Raw genomic sequence first — 13,587 nt, forward strand, 5'->3', positions numbered from 1 at the left:
TTTGCAGGTACCTGGTTAAACCAGCAGAGAAAGAAAGATCAACGGGGTAAGAAGGGGGTGGGGGTACAATGTATTCATAACCCCATGGAGTTAATTTTCTCCGTCAGGTGGAGATAGTCTAGGATGTGTTGAGCCTTTTCTTCAAAGACCCTTGCACGGCTTGTTGGCACCTGCGAACAAATTTCATTTCTTCATGTCAGTTGATGGGGTTTCCGAAATTTTCTTTGCTATTAAACACTATTGCTGTCTGTAGGCAAATCAAGCATGGGTAATCTAGCCACTTCCGGGTTGGACTATCACTTTCAACCGTAATTTTTCAGGCTCCGTTTTTACATAATAAGGAGAGACGTTGATATAGCAGTTATGGTATAAAACGGTTATAGGATTTTCCAAGCCTGTATTCGAAGGTCATTTGAACTATTATGACAAGGAACTAAGTGTAGAGTGTAGGTATCATCTTAGCATTGAAAAGATACTCGGATTACACATTTAAAGAATTCTATCCAGTTGTTTGTCTGTCCTTTCTATCAAAGTGAGATCATCATTACGCATCTCATGACATCACTTCGATTCGAGGAAACTTCCTTGCAAAACACAATCCACCCTGACAAGATTCTCACTGGTTGCGTGAGAAGATGCCCGCATAAAAGATATTTATATTGTGGATTGAGTATGAGGTTATTGAATCGTTTAGTTAGCGATTCGAAAGCGCTTCACTTTTTCACGGAATCCTCTCGATAGCTTGATATTGTCCTCATTGTAATAATTATAAAGGTTTACTTTCAGTTTTCATAGCTACCATAGAAAAATCGATAGTTGAGTGAGCAGGCTCCAGAAATAAATAGTTACAGGCGGTCGGATTTGTCCCATAAAGCAACTGAATTATCGTGTGTTTATGGACACTCGAGCTGAAACTAAATGATTTTAATCGATGGCAATAAATAACCATTCGTATACCCAGTCACTTAAATTATGATGCCACTTCACCTGAAAAGAAAATGACCCTTATCGAATATAATTATCTTGGGCGGTAAATTGGTCAACTTGAAACCAATCGAATCAATCGACTTAACATGCAACTTTCATGGATTCGCACTGCAATCATGACAACAGAAAATACGATTAAGCGCAATAATTATACATGTACTTTGATGACTTGGAGACCGACTTCCGAGGGATCGGAACCTGACTGTCTACACCTTGCCGTTGTTGGCGCTAGTACATAACCAAATGGATGACAACTACAGCTGCTCCTGCAACGGCCGTCTTATTTCTTCAAGGACTTAGGGTTAGGGTTATATATAGGGCTGTGATATGGGGTTGTAGGTTTAGTTTGATGCGAGGATTAGGATTAGGGTCAGGGTTATGTTTGTGGGTAAAATTTAGGTATGACCTAGCGTGCAGACATTTTATGGAAGCAATAATTGTCGCTGGAGCTAATGTCATGGATCCTATATTATTTTGATTAGAGTGCACGGGCATTCTTGGTTTCTGGAAGCAGCATGACCATTGTGTAGGATTCAAAAACTGTGGAGACAAGATGACACGAAAAAGAAAAAATCCGTCGTTTAGAGCCAAGCATCCGTCATCAACCACTGTCGACGTGAGACATCCAGGCAAACAAGGAACCCTCGCCATCAGTGTCTTCCGCCATCTTGGCAGCATCATCCAGGAAACAGCTGCGCTGTCCGTCCAGGCACGCTGTAGACCTTGGGTGAACTTCTCTCCTGGGCCTGAGGAACTCGTGCCCTTCTTGGCCGTTAGTGTTTCCATGCAACTGGAGAAACGCCAAGAGCTGTAGCCTTTGTAAAAGGCCCTCTCGCTGAGACGAGAGAGAAGCGAGCAGAGGACCGTCGGGCGAGGGAATCAGTCACTAGCGGGAAGCAAGCCCCCTAGCTCCTGCTGAAGCACTCGGCCTCGGCATAATTCTTCGCTCGCCATTGCTGGCACTGACAACAGCGTGTCGGTCTCTGAACAAGGCTACAGTAATGCTACATGGTTCCCTATTCTTAAAGAAAAACGTTTTAAGACTTAGCTTCCTTTTTTTGTATAATAATGTGCAAAAGCAAACAATAGCTAAATTCAGCTGGTTTTCCTGCATAGGCATGATAGGAGAGGCCAACGAACAAGTGCTAGCGCTTAGTATTTATAGGAACCTATAGGGCTCACACGGGCAAATAATTCCCCATAGAGACGTGTGTTCAAATTAAGAACTAAATCAATTCTGTAAAATAGCTGGGAGAAATAAGTTGTTTCATCTTCACTAACCTGAATAAGTGAGATATACCCTGTCATCCATCAAATTTCCAAGGAGGGTTCTCCAGCTCAAACTCTGTCCAAGGGTCCGCAAAGCCAGACTACGAGTTCTTGTCACTCAAAAAATCACCTATTTTCCGTACACGTACCCAATGAAATATAGTCCCTTCAAATTCCATGAGAAAAGCTTTCATCTTCCAACCAAAATGCAGTTTTTCGAGGAATTCATACTCAATATCTGCAGCTATTCAGTTTTTTTGCCAAACTGCATTATTGATTTTTAATCAATTTTTTCCTTCATTTATTTTGGTATCTTTGGTACGAATTTGTGAAGGGGTCTGGGACATTCCATTTTATTTACAGGTGCATGTGAGCCCTATAGATATAATGTGTGTGTGTAAAATAAAGTAAGCGGAGGAAGAAATGATGGCTGGAAACCCACGTGAACAATAACGAGGAAGTCATGTCATTAAAAGTACAGAACAGTGCATGACAGTGGGGGATTTCAGCAAATTGGACCACCCATTTTTCGACGTTCACAACACGTCTTCACCAAACAGTGACAATAATCCAATCAGATAAAATACGAATAAGATACTGGCAGGCTACTGGTGATCAGGTCATCTCAATGTTTTCCCACTGTCTCCTCATGAAAATCTTCCCGCATTCAAAAATATACTGAATAAATTAATCAAAACACGAAGCTATTAAATTTTTATCTGCCCAATCAAAATGAATCAGAGTTGTTGTGATTCAGCAACGACTCAATGACTTACAAATCATATAGGGCCTTCATAATAATGTATAGCCCTATAGTACACCTGTATAAGCAATTTACATCATTACGTGAAACTACTCCTAACCACATTGGACAGTGGTGAGGCAATGGCATTACGGTTTCTTCTAACCTATACATTATTAACCCTTTGTGCGCTATGCTCATTTCCTGTTTAGGTACACCATATGTTCAAATGTATTTGATTTAAATTTGCGCACATTATATTCAGACTCACACTGGCACAGAAAGAGTTAAGGCCCACATCGCTGGTTAATGAGAACACTGTGAAACATGAAACTATAATTTACTTCCCTTTCTCTTTGAACGGAAATGATCCGATTTCACGGCGATTTGATATTAGTAAGATCGGCGTATATCATTTCACGCAACATTTGCAATCGTTTTTTCGTCGTATCTCGCGCTGATTTGTCTTCTTTTTTATTATGATACAAGCTCACCACTGCGACACTTTCAGTAAAACGAAATATCAATCACGACAGCACAGGGATTTCAAAAGAAAATCTATAAATGTATTCATGGCTAAGAGTAGCATTGGCCTGTTCATCAGATATGCTCCATCATACCCGTGGGAAACAACTTATCACGTTTACTCCGGAGAATGAGGTCAGAGGGGGTTAAACGTTACCAAGTCTTCAAGGCATTTACTAAACAAAACGAAAAACAGTACACCCCATGTGATATCCATCCCCCATTATCATGCAAATGTTTGTATGATTAATTTCTACAGCCTTCCGTCTAAATGTTTGGCCGAATTTATGGCTGGAAAGTGATAGCTTTTCTTTCTTGCTTTTCGTTCTTACTGCAATGGGTCTTCTTCTTCTCTAGAGCCAAAGTTCAGAGACCTTTGAGCTTTAACCTCAAGGAAATGAACATCACAAAAAAGGGGGATCTAAATAACACATCCACAGATAAAGTCGCACTATCTGGACTCAGAATCAAGAAAATACTTTAATATCAAAACAAACATTCTCAAACATTGTCAAACTAAGCGCCTCCGGCACCCTCTGGGCGGGGGCGTCAAAAGATTCAAAACCTCGTAAACAGAACATAATCATCCATAGTTCATTTTCCTCTTTCTGTCTGAACAACAATGAGCCAAATTTCCGACTTTCCAGTCGTTGTAAGACTGCCAACTATACACAAGAACGCTTTTATACTTCATGCACTATGCATGAAATGTCATTTTGTGCAGGCTGCATGTTTCCAGCGCATGACTGCGATTTCTGTCGCGCATTCCCCTTTGATCCATATTGCTATGTTGATCTGTGAACAAAGTCCATATTAGATTCCCACTGTGCGAAATTACTGCTGAATCTAAAGCTACACCGTGCATGTAAAGTTCTCAGGAGGGCTCCACATTCATCTTCCACCATTTTGAATTTGCTTGCAATAGGTACCTATATCGAAAGAGTCTACCAAGAAAATTGTCTGGAAGACAAGGATAATGAGTATCTAACATTTAAGATAAAGGTGTAAAATAATTTCGATTGTAGGCCCTATCATGATTGTACTTTTATTTCTTATTCCACGCCTTTCCTGTTCAGTAGTGGGTTGGTAGAACATTTCTCGGACACAAAGATCGAATCGTGGCCTACTTGGCTCTGCAGACTAGTAGTATAGCAGTAGTAGGCCCCAGAACTGAAACACATGCACTAACAAACTGCTGCATGCGATTTTCGTCGTTTCCCAATTGAAATTGTGTTACCATAGCGTTGTTTCACCTTATTTCTATTATGCACATGTTTCCATTATAGAGTAACAATGTCTGCAATTTCTGCCTTTCACGATTTGGCGCCAACAGTGCATTGTCGCACACGTATGCCTTGGACAGGAGGAAATAGATGGAACACCGATATGGACCTCAATCCCATCAGGGAGGTGGAAAGAGACGATGCTTTCCACCTTCCAGCTCCCATCATCTTTTTTTTTTTTTAATGATGAAAAGAGGTGTGGCACGGCAAGGAAGCATTACGCAAAACAATGTAGGCCTATTGATACCCTTCTACAGCTTGGTAGGGGAAAACAGAAAATACACATCCAAATCAACTGTGATGGAACACAATATGGTACCCTGTATATTACATTCAGGGGCGGATCCAGGAATTCCGTAAAGGAGAGGCGCCATTACAAAATTAAAGGTGGGGGGGGGGGCACGCGCCCCCTCCCCGTTTGTTTCTTTTTATTTCTTTTGTTTTAACGAAAAATAAAGAGGGGGCGCGAGCCCGGTGCGCCCCCTCATTCCATTTGTATAGAGCTAAAACAATGATTTGCACACACAATCATGATAATTACAAGATACTATCATGATAATTATGAGCAATGTATTACGCCTACACGTTTATGCTTACATACTATTGCTTGTGTATAGCCTACATTGCTTGTGTACAGCCTACATGACGTATAGATGTCTGGGAGCCCGTTGCTGTATGTTTATGTGTGTCAAAGGCTATACATGTACATTGCTCAAGTGCAGACCTCCTGCTTGTACCGATGTCATGGCTGTGCAAGTCAAGAGGTTCGTTTCCCCTTGAACACAATAAAGGTCCATATACAGGGGCTGTACCATCCAGTACCACATCATTGTGACATCATTCCTACAGCACAGTTAATTCTGTGAAACCTCTTGAATACATTATCAGTCACCATACTATCGAATAGGCCCTTAAAAGGAGATCCTCCAAAAGTCGTTAATGGAGAAGGTTTACTGATAATGTGATGCATAATATTTGTTTATAATATCATAGATCATTTGACAACAACAGCATAGTTTCAAAACGTTTGTATGCCTGAGAGTCGTTCCTTAATCGCTGTGAAAATTGTGCTAAGCTCAATAACAGAAGTTAAATATTATGTGCACATGTATATGTATCGATGGATCAAAGGCACTTAAGTAGTATGTCCTTAGAGGACGAAATAATCATCCGTATCGGCTGGTCCCATTTAGGTACATTGATCATGATGAGATTCATGGCTTCATGAACATTATAATTTATCATGTCTATCAACTGTAAGGGGAAAAAAACAACTACAACATGGGACACTATTACTCTCCAAACATCACAGTTGGCAAATCCTAATGACGACATTTTATTACTTGCTATCAAAAACATCAAAAGTGACAGGAAATTAGAAAGACACTCGTTCATAGGTTCACTTGGTCACTCAGACTATAAATCAGTTCAACCTCGTTATAAAAGAATCATATTTTGGTTTGCTTTCTTCTTTCCTGGCTTGTTCTTTTTTTTTTCATACACAGATCATATAGACCAGTTTACTGACATAATTCTCAACATCTCATGTGCATACATGTCTGCATGTAGGCCTATTCTTGTATATGATAAAAGTTGTTCCCGGTAACCAGAAAGCCGGAGTCGAGACTTGCCCGACGTAGCAACAACGCAACTGACGCATCCACACTGGACGCAAATGTCGAAGAACTGGTGAAATGAGAAAGTGTTCCCGAATTCGGGGGGGGGGGGGGTGATACATATACATGTAAATGCATCCATAAATTTGATAAACATTAGCAAATACGTGAGGATACGGGCTATGTATTTGTACGCTGCATCATAATACACTGCAAACGTTGTATTTTGGTCTTTGGCAACAATAATCTCGCACGTATTCTGCTTCTTTTTTTCATCTAAAGAACAATGATCATTCGAAGTACGAATGGAGAAGCAATAATGTTACATCCGGCTTTAAAGAGTCCCACAGCTAGTGCAAAATTGTATCGGTTGTCATTACAGACTGCATGGTTTGCTTAATTGTTTTTAAAAAAGTGGACGGCCCGCCGGCCAGAATGTCGACGTACAGAACTGATAGCATGTTATCTATTACAATACACCTGCTTCTTAGTTCTTGGGGAAATGTCATTCCCACACTGTGTGACTGGACTTCGTTTTGCTTGCTGTGAGTCGGACGAGCCTATTAAAGGGGAGCCCAAGAATATTCTGACTATTGGATGAAGCTACTTTGTACATTGTACACCAGCTCTACGTTCTGGCTCTGCTGAGAGCATAATGAGTATACTGTAGGTCTGGACTGGTAGGACAAAATAGTCTGTGACATGACATGTGACACACGGTTTTTACATGTTTACCGTTCTTATGTCATATCATAATATAGGCGAGACTACATAATGTATGTATAGAAATATGATATACCTTCTCAGTAGCTCCATGTTATCATGATCATGTTGCCCTCGTGTTATCATCGGGGGCAAGGGAGGGAGATCCACAATTTCCCAAAATTTAAAATACTCCCAAGCAAACAATCACAAAAACAAGTACCTTGATTCTTGGCAAGCCTGCTCAAGAAAGAATCAATTTCATGCCTGACTGAGTGTTGTTTATTATAGACGCCATGGGGGAAAAAAAAAATGGTGCGCGGTATATGCACTATTCAATCGTAAACCACAAAATACGAGATATCATAAAAGGTGTAGGCATACATATACTACAGGAACCCTGAGAAATCAAGTGGATGGCACTACTTCAACCTGAACTCGATTGTTGGTGATGTTTTGCCACGGAGGTTTAATGGGAAGGAAACCATTTCCACCTCCCTGCTTTTACAATCATCACCACTTACGAACTACACGTATGCCCTTAAAGGTGTGCAGCTTCTAATTCTCTGCCTGCCTTGTACAGTACAAATTATCATAAAAGTGACGTAACTTCTAAACAGATAAAACAATAATTATGGAGTTTATTAATGATCGTATAAATATAATCCTTAAAGGGGTAAAATGTGGCCTATAGGATTTAATTCATAATGTACACAATAGAAAGATCAAGGAATTTATACCGTTGTTTTTTATACGATTATTACATTAGCAAATAAGGCCTACTCTTTGATAAAGCCAATCTTCACTTCAAGATTGGATGCCAGGCCAGGTCAGAATAGTGAGAAGTGAGCGCAGTAAATAGACTATACAGTGTCTAGGTGGCATCACAACACGTACAAGATTCGACATTATCTTAACCCGTTGAGGACGGGCTGATTTTGCTACAACATGTTTTTCCGATAGACACCTGCCTGAGTTACTTGGGACTAGTCTCCAATGGGTTAATAGTGCTTAATACTTCGCTGTCCCCCCTCGATCGCTGAAGATCCCACGCACATATTATTAATGAATGCGTGTTCACGTGTATTGTACTATAGTCTAAAGCCGCTTTTTTGTTTGTTCTATATCGGGAAGATTACAAAGGGCATGTTTGCAGACTGGGGATAAAGTTCAAAAACTGCAGCAAGCGACGCGACTAGAACATGCTCCCAGGAGTTGTCTGGCGCCTAAAACATATTTCAATCTGTTCAATAGGCCTACATTGCTCAATACAGCAGTATACGTAGGCCTACAATACAGGCTTACATGTATTTGAAATTCGTTCATCTTGTTTTCATGTTTGTTTGAAAGCATTGTAAGTGGAAATCAGTTTCAACCTATTCACCATGCAAAGTGTAAGTGATGACGTTCAAAGCTTTTTTTTTTTTTTTTGGGGGGGGGGGGGACTTGATGAACATACGTACATGCATATAGGCCTACATGTAGTGTACTTATGACTACAAAGAAATGAATGAATAAGATTGAATAAGATAAAAAGATTAAATACGTAAAGAATATTTAGATACGTAAATGTACCCGACTTAATGACAATCATGATTATAAGCGAATGATCTGAAAATACGATAATACAATGAATAAGATCTTTCATTTTTTGATGTTTGACTGTTCTGGTTCATTAGAGTGGTTAAATTCGCGATTGGGGGACCAGAGAAAATATGAAGTGGCAAAGAAAGTGTGAATTTTCAACTTACAGTACTAGCAAATAAGAATGATACTAGTTATACACTGCATGAAAAAAAACTTATCAAACTCTGCAAACTAGTAAGTTAGAATTCAACATTTTTGAAGTGGTTAAGTCCATTGCGCTAGATTTCTGACGAGTGGTCCCCTTGCGATAATGGATTGGCTCTCTACAGTATTCGTATTAAGTAGACGTGGACGTGCGTAAACAAGCTTAGCCAGTATGGTCTGTTCGGTAAGCCGTGATATGGTATACTAGTACTGAAATGTTCGTATCATCAAGGCAAGGGATTCATTTTGGATGGTAATATTTTCGCGTGTTGTTAATTTCGCGAATAGCTCCCGACTCGCGAAATTCGCGAAAATAAAACCCCCGCGAAATATATAGCGTATACAGTATATCGGAGATTGACGAGCGTGGGTAGGAGATAGATGTTCAGGATTGAGCACCTTCCTATTAGATAGTTGATACAATGTATATGAGGGGGCAGAGTTGGATAGATTGATGTTCAGTCGGTTACATCAGAATATTGTCACCGTAAGCTTCACTTACAAACACATCCGTACCTTGTCAGACAGCGTAGAGCCCCGCAGAGAGCTAAGAGCCAGCAGGGGCCAAATAAAGGAATATAAATATCAGAGGATTTATACGTTTTTTCTTTTCATTGATTCATCAAAAATCATTGTTACAACGTAATCAAAAGTCTAACCACCACAGCATTTGAAGCAGAGGCTGCTTAGTTCCATACAACGACGTACAATTAATGATGTCAAACGGGTTCAGCAAATCCGATCAGTTGTAACTCGCCGTGCGGTTTGACTGAACGAGATTCTGGAAGCCATTTACTTACGTAATGCACCGAACGATATAATGTGGCGTTGCTGCTAGCTGATTATGATGTTGGTCTGAAGGTGTGTTATCGGCAGTGGCAGTACACATCGAACCGAGCATAGCGTCACTGATAAATTCGTGATATATCCTTTAAAATCCCTATGAGAAACAGTGTTCCAGTCTTGCCAAATTGATTAAGTTATCAATACAATCATACCGCGCAATGTGTACGACGGGCTCTGCGTTAACGTGCACGGTATACAGTGAGGGTTGGGCTCATGCGCGACTATCGTATATACCCGGTGGTATCGTAATACAATAGCACTGACACAGGACTGGAATGCCATATATGATAACCTCAATAACCACAGGTCCTTTCCTAATGGTAAATACGAAACACACACTTCGCTGAGCACCTTTCAACCTGATGAATGAAACGCGCATGCGTACATTATACGCACGCTCCGCTGCCCTTGTGCGAATCGTGGCGCCGTGAAAAGGGTATAATACATGCACGATTTTTTCTGTCTACAGTAACTGCTTGCTTCAGAGGGAAATCCCTAAAAGGTAATGCTTAGAATGAATAGAGTTGATATTGATGTTTTTGCATTGATATACGCATCTATGTTACACATGTATTTTCCACTAGATACAATCGCGAAGAAAAAGAAAGCATCATTTTTTTTTTCTACTCGAGACAGAACCCCTTCTCACAGGCATCCTGTGAACTGTTCAGTGGTGTGGTTCGAAGTCCATAGTACAAGAGGGAAGAGGGCTTGAAGGGAATTGCACTATAAATCAAGGTAGGTGTCTGACATTGATATATCGCATTTGACTTGGATGAGAATAATGACCTATAACACTTTTTTTTTCGTCCCCCCCCCCCTCCCGGGACAAAAACACCGAACACACTTTAATAGAGGAAGTAGAGGGTCATTCTATATTTTCATTCACTTGTGGAGTCATATCATGCAATTTCACACTCAACTTGTCGCTTGTTTCTTACATTTCGTACCAGTCCTTTTTTGTTTGTCTAAAATATCAGCATGATGGTAAGAGGGTTGAACTTGCGCATCTGTTTGCAATATGTCTACCCATATCACTCACCTCTTGTGTGGAATCAACACATACCTAGCTCTAGTCACGACTACTATGAAAACTGGGCATAAAAGTCAAGTAATACACTAATAACACTTATACAGATCCGCATACACAGTACAATGATCGTGTGTGTGTGTGTGTGTGTTGTGTGTGCGCGCGCGCGCGCGTGTGTGTATTCAAAACGAAAGAAATTTATCATAATTATTATATGACTAGGTGAGCGATGCACTGCAATGACATTATTATAACTTACTAAGTGACGCTTTTACACTACAGAGAATGAGAGCGGAAATTAGAAAAACACACATCAACCATACATATCCGGGCAGCAGTCTGCACCGATACCGATAAAACGGAGATACATTTCCGACTAAAAAGAGAAAGAAGTTTATAGGTGAAACATTATTATATATACGACTAGGCGATCACAAGTGCATAATATATGTATAGTACTTTATAGCAGAAAGCACCAACCCATGCGAATCATCTGTAGAAGTCAATAAAACCATGATAACAATCATTTTGTCCGAGCAACACGGAGAGAGAGAATTTTAATAATCATGCGCAGCGCGAAACCGGCTAATCGTGTCGCGGCTGTGAGTTTCTTTGTTGTCTAGTGATAATCCCCTTGCAATACACCTTGTGAAAAAAGCTTTGACCTTAAGTTCTGTGAGCTCTGGTCAAGGTGGATTTGAAAATAACATTACCCACTCGCGAAGCGCCCTCTTTATTCTGCGCACTGACCTCGTATAACAATTCGAGTAAAAAGAGAAGTCAAACGGCTAAATAACTTTCTCAGGTTACGTGATAAAAGAAAAGAAAGAAAAAAAGGGCCACGTGCAAGTAGCCTTGTTTCGAGGCGTTTTTGTGTTACTGAGTTCCTTCAATAAGAATAATGTTATAATCGTAAGTCACATTTGTTTGTTTGTCGTTTGTTTATTTCTTAGATTTTTTACTTCTAATGGCCCAATCCTGACATCACACTCTTCTCATGCACATAGCGGACATGTTGCTGGTCAATATCAATCAAAGACTTCTGCGCAGTGGAACACATGAATAGTGTGCGTTTCGAGTCGAAGAATAAATGCAGCAAAAATAAAAAATAAAGAAAAAAAAAAGAACATAAAAACACAGCATCCTGGAGCTGAGACTAGGTAGATATGACAAAAACAACCGCCACCCCCCCCCCCCCCCCCCCCCACACACACACACCAAACAGACGTTTGGCCGAGAACTTGGCTTACCAGACACGCACAGGCCAAAAAGGTGAGCCGCCGGGGTGCCCCCTTTTTTTTCCAAGGCTGATGTAAGTAAAGTCGACGCTCTCCCTGCGAAATTACCTGTCAAGTTTGCTTGATGCCAAGATTGTTCTGAGATGGAAAAGGTCTTGGGACCAGCCATCCATCTTCGGTGATTGATATTCAATTCAACAGCAACAAGTTCTCGGCTGTCTTCATTTCGCTATTTGCCGAGTTGTGTGTGTTTCTGTTTTTTTTTTTCAAGCTCTACATACCACAGTCCATTCTTAGTGGCAATACAATGGAAGAACTGCACGTAAGCCTACGTGTCCGCAAGGTGATTGATGCTTTGAGAGAAATATTCCGAATTTATTATTTCCCCTCCGCCACTGAAACTTCGAAAAGAGTTGATGCACTTTCAAGATTTTTAATGCAGAATGAGACACCAAGACCTAATTATGCATACTTTGCTCGAAGATCTTGTATCCATGGCGCCTGTTAGAGAGACACAGCTGAGCAAAGCCAAGGAGGTGAATTCCGCCCTTTGAATAGAGAGGCAATATTACACATTCACAGATGCAAAAAGAAAAAAAAAACAACAACACGACATTAAACTTGTTAAGGAGACAGGACAGGTCTGGCACGGCCTCGTAATATCCTCTTTACTTCATATCAGTGATTTATAGAATGAAATTAGTATGGTGTCATTGTATACAGAATAGAGAAAATCGATATGCTTGAAGGATTAATATGCAAAATTAGCTGGCTTTTCTGTTACGTTGACGTTTTAAAAAATCCACCAAGCCTGTCATTTCCAAGGAAGGTTTGGGTGAAGTCATCGAATTTTGTTGTCATTGCCCAACCACATTATCGCCTCATCGAACAACACTGATGTGGCGGCATTACGTCATCATACGGTACATGAGATCTGGTGCTGCGGTAGAAAGCATGAGTGAATAAAACCTCTCCTATCTCCAACATACCAGAAAAAAAATACATCATCCACTGTGGTTCCCGTCTGCCTGACGGCAATAAGTTTGTTGAAATGAGTATAAGTGATATCATAAGAGAGCACACAGGAACAGAAGGGACCGCTTGTATCGTTTGCAGCATGAGCTGTAAATTGTCGGGAAGTCGTCTAGTCCGCACTTTTTTTTTTCTTTTTGTGGCATACGAGCTACAAACTGCAAATATATCATTGTGTGCAAATATGCTTTGTGCATGGAGAGAGTAGATGATAGAGAAGAGACGAAGTATATACTCACTTTCGGTTCACTATAGGTGAGTGGAGTTGTTGAATACAATAAGGTTAGAGGTAGAACGAAAGGGTATAACCGATTATGACAAACATGTCTCAAGAAAGAAAGACAACTAATTCAAACTAAAACTGAACTAAAATACAATTCAAATTTTTTAGGCATAACCTTTGCACAATAGTTAGCTCCTGAGCACCACAAAGAATCCAAGAGACTTGCCTAGCATAGCAATATTGAGCCGATGCATATCTAGCTGGAGGCCAACACTCCTTATGACGTCTTGGAAAGGGGAATTC

General features: G+C 40.4%; 1 protein-coding gene across 1 annotated transcript in view; it reads right to left on the reverse strand.

Moving 5' to 3' along the window:
- Positions 1-9,992, reverse strand: part of LOC139743381 (integrin beta-3-like) — a 44,064-nt gene extending 34,072 nt beyond the window's left edge. Inside the window, exon 1 of the mRNA XM_071653868.1 lies at positions 9,716-9,992. The gene's annotated coding sequence lies outside the window, so the exon portion shown is untranslated. The remainder of the gene's footprint in view (positions 1-9,715) is intronic.
- Positions 9,993-13,587: the final 3,595 nt, after the last annotated feature.

This window comes from Diadema antillarum, unplaced genomic scaffold (assembly GCF_040938485.1).
Source record: "Diadema antillarum isolate AM-2024a unplaced genomic scaffold, OU_Dant_1.0 scf00000034, whole genome shotgun sequence".
In the NCBI taxonomy this organism is placed as follows: Eukaryota; Metazoa; Echinodermata; class Echinoidea; order Diadematoida; family Diadematidae; genus Diadema; species Diadema antillarum.